Below are 4683 nucleotides of genomic sequence, written 5' to 3' on the forward strand. Positions count from 1 at the left end.
TTTGCCCACCTTAATATTTTCCTTTCATTGGCTAGTCTGAGATATGGCTTTTTCTTTGCAAAAAAATCGCTTTTCTTTCAAAAACAAGGACATTTCTAAGTGACGCCAAACATTTGAACGGTAGTGTATATTGAACGCCACACATTGGCTGTTACTGTAGGCTGAATGATAGAACAGCTATTTCCATGTTAAAATGTTATGGGATGCATTTCATTGTTTTTAATGGTAGGCCACTCTGGTGGGCCTACATTATGATCGAATAGGCACAGTAGCCCACATGGCCAATGATAGAACTGTAAAAACAGCCTCAGTTTTCACAGTAAACACAAGTTGGAAGTTGCACAGAATTTTCACAACGTTCAAGTTTGCGCTCAGCAGACCTGAAATTTGCTCAGTGCCGAAAATATCTTGAGGGAATATTTGCCAAATATACACTGGAGTTGCTTACCAAGATGACATTGAATGTTCCTGAGTGGCCTAATTTCAGTTCTGACTTGAATCGTTTTGAAAATAAATTGAAAGACTTAACAAAGGCAGTCTAGCAGTGATCAACAACCAACTTGCCCGAGTTTGAAGAATTTTGTACAAAATTGTACAATCCAGGTGTGTAAAGCTCTTAGAGACTTACCCAGAAAGACTCACAGCTGTAATCTGTGACAAAGGCGATTCTAACATGTATTGACTAACATGAGATATTTCTGCGTAATTTTTTTTATAAATATGCAATCACTTATAAAAACATATTTTCACGTTGTCTTATAAGGCATTTTGAATTCAGGCTATAACACAACAGAATGTGGAATAAGTCGAAGGGTATGAATACTTTCTGAAGGCACAGTAGATCAAGTCTTTTTTCACTGCCAGGTGTTTTCACTGAGAAGTCTTGCAGGAAACAAATGCTCCTGTGTTGCACTCTACCTCTGTGTGTGCTAGCAGAGGCGCTAATTGGCTCCCTTTACTTGGGAAAGGGATATGTTGGCTTCTTCAACACAGGGGCACGGATCCATGAGCTGTGTGGGAGAGTCTAGTCTACGGAGACTTGGTCAATACCTTCTCATTGGGAGAGATAGAGGGGAAAAAGGAGAGAAAGGAAGAGAATGGTGAGAGTTGTTTCAATACAACGTGGGTGAACCCTGAGCTGAGGGACCATCAAGCATTCATCTCCGTATTCTCATTTAACAGTGGGGGCTTTCTTCTCACATTGGTACAGCTTTTAAGTCCTCTCTCTCTATATCTCTCTTTCTCTCTGTCTCACTCTCTTTCTCTCTCTCCCTGCCTACCTTCCATTCCTCCCCTCTACCATACATACAGTGCATTCGGAAAGTATTCAGACCCCTTGACTTTTTCCACATTTTGTTTACGTTACAGCCTTTTCTTAAATCAATTTTTTTATGTCTTCATCAATCTACAAACAATACCCCATAATGACAAAGCAAAAACATTTTTTGTTGTATTTTTGCAACAAAAAAAAGATTATTTACATAAGTATTCAGACCCTTGCTATGAGACTCGAAATTGAGCTCAGGTGCATCCTGTTTAAATTGATCATGCTTGAGATGTTTCTACAACTTCATTGGAGTCCACATGTGGTAAATTCAATTGATTGGACATGATTTGGAAATGCACACAACTGTCTATATAAGGTCCCACAGTGCATGTCAGAGCAAAAACCAAGCCATGAGGTCAAAGACACAGATCTGGGGAAGGGTAGCAAAAAATCTCTGCAGAAGAACACAGGGGCCTCCATCATTCTTAAATGGAAGAAGTTTGGAACCACCAAGACTCTTCCTAACTGAGCAATCGGGGGGAGAAGGGCCTTGGTCAGGGAGGAGACCAAGAACCCGATGGTCACTCGGCCAGAGCTCCAGAGTTCCTCTGTGGAGATGGGAGAACATTCCAGAAGGACAACCATCTCTGCAGCACCAACAATCAAGCCTTTATGGTAGAGTTACCAGACGGATGCCACTCCTCAGTAAAAGGCACATGACAACCCACTTGGAGTTTGCCAAAAGCACTTAAAGGACTCTCAGACCATTAGAAACAAGATTTTGTGATCTGATGAAACCAAGATTTGAACTCTTTGACCCGAATGCCAAGCTTCACGTCTGGAGGAAACCTGTAACCGTCCCTACAGAGTGAAGCATGGTGGTGGCAGCATCATGCTGTGGGCATGTTTTTCAGTGGCAGGAACTGGGAGACTATAAGCACACAGCCAAGACAACGTTCCCCATCAAACCTGGCAGAGCTTGAGAGCATCTGCAGAGACGAATGGGAAAAACTCCCCAAATACAATTGTGCCAACCTTGTAATGTCATACCCAAGAATACTCAAGGCTGTAATCGCTGCCAAAGGTGCTTCAACAAAGTACTGAGTAAAATGTCTGAATACTTATGTAAAAGTGATATTTCAGTTTTTTTTTAAATAACTTTGCTAAAATGTATGTAAATGTAAAAAAAACTGTTTTGCTTTGTCGTTATGGGGTATTGTGTGTAGATTTAGGAGGGAAATGTTTTTTTAAAATCCATTTCAGAATAAGGCTGTAACGTAGCAACATTTGTAAAAAGTCAAGGAGTCTGAATACTTTCCCGAACGCACTGTATAATCAACTAATCTCGGATAGATTTGTCATTCTCTTGTTGTAGGGAAATGGTCCTTGCTTTGTTACACTCTTAGAAAAAAAGGTACTATCTGGAACCCAAATGGATTCTTCGGCTGTCCCCATAGGAGAATAACTATTTTTGAAGAACTATTTTTGGTTCCAAGTAGAACCCTTTTGGGGTTGATGTAGAACCCTTTCCACAGATGGTTCTACATGGACCCTGGTTCGATTCCAGGCTTTATCACAACCGGCCTTGATTGGGAGTCCCACAGGGCGGGGCACAATTGGCCCAGCATTGTTAGGGTTTGGCCGGGGTAGGCCTTCATTGGAAATAAAAATGTGTTCTTAACTGACCAGTCTAGTTAAATAAAAAAAGAATATAACTTTTATATCCATTCCATCTGTTATGCTGTAACTGTCAGACAGTAGAGATTTATAGCTGTTCGCCTGAAAATCCATTTTACAGTCCATCATCTCTTATTATCTGGAATCTTGTGTTTTGTCAATAGATACTGTAGTTATGGATGTCTGATCGTTCATTATTACGATACGTATATCTTGAAAAACCTAGGGATTTCTTTCCCTCCAGGTCAGTAGTTGTATTGTACTCTTGTATGAGGCCCTTTGTCCACTAAGAGCTAAGATTTAATAAATAAAGCAAGTCAAGGGACACTGGTGTGGTTGGTTCTATATGCTCTGTAGTCTTCCAGTCCTCTGGAGGAGGTGGGGCTGTGCTTGTGAGGGAGTTTTTTTCATTCAGCAATGGCTAAATAAGGAATCCTGCCTCTTCACTCTTCACAAGGATGGTTCTCTAACAATGGAAGCCAATGGTATGTTGGCCAATTTAACACAATCCATCCAGTCCCTACCTCATTCCCATTAATTTGGTGTTAAGCAAGTATTTAATGTTTGCAATTCGATTTTTTTGTTGGAATTGTTTTCTCTCGCTGTAGAGGAGTGTTTTGTCTTCACTTTCCAGGCGAAATATTGGTCATTCTGGTATTGCTTCTGCAGTGTGATGTTTTTTTTCTCTCTCTTCAATCATCTTGTCTTAATTATTAAGGAGAATGAAGTCCATAGAAAGAGAGCTAATCTAAATTCATTTGAATTTCTGTGCCATTGGGTCACTCTGGGGATTGGTGTAAAACATTCTCTGAAGCCACATGACAACACATTTTTCATCAATTAGCCTGGAAGCCTGGAACACACGCATACACACACACACACACACACACACACACACACACACACACACACACACACACACACACACACACACACACACACACACACACACACACACACACACACACACACCACTAAGCAATTTGTTCACACTACAGGCATGATGTTTCCTTCGCGATAGCAGGTCTTAACATTTTCCATGTCAACATGCCTGAATTGACATAATGAGTTTCTAATGTAACAGTGTACAAAACTGTACACTGTACACTGTACAATGGGTAGACAGGCAGGAAAATGGGCATCATACATTTGTTACAATAATTATAATTTCTCTTGTCATTGTCCACTAAAACAAACAATAAATACAATATCCCCTTTAGCCCCAAAGAAAAAATGTAAACGACAACACTGTGTACACCCAGCAAACCAAAATTGGTTAACATTTGTTAGGTTGCAGCAAATGCTCTCATAAGACCAAAACTGTCCAGTTGTCCTGATGATTATACAATGTTTGTATAAAACATTCGTCCTGCCATTGCAAGAACATTCCCAGAACACATTTAGTCTGTTATTTTAAAGGTTCCCAGAATGTTTCATTAGGTTTTGGGAAAAGTCTGGTGGGAACATTGTTGGTGTCACATTTATTATAAGGATCGGACCAAGGCGCAGAGTGGTATACGTACATTCTTATTTTTTTAAAGAATGAACACTAAACAAATGAACAAAATAACAAAACATGAAGCCATACAAACAAGTGCTGACAGGCAACTACACATAGACAAGATCCCACAAACAACAATGGGAAATGGCTACCTAAATATGATCCCCATTCAGAGACAACGATAAACAGCTGTCTCTGATTGGGAACCATATCAGGCCAACATAGAATTACAAAAACC

This window comes from Oncorhynchus kisutch, linkage group LG12 (assembly GCF_002021735.2).
Source record: "Oncorhynchus kisutch isolate 150728-3 linkage group LG12, Okis_V2, whole genome shotgun sequence".
In the NCBI taxonomy this organism is placed as follows: Eukaryota; Metazoa; Chordata; class Actinopteri; order Salmoniformes; family Salmonidae; genus Oncorhynchus; species Oncorhynchus kisutch.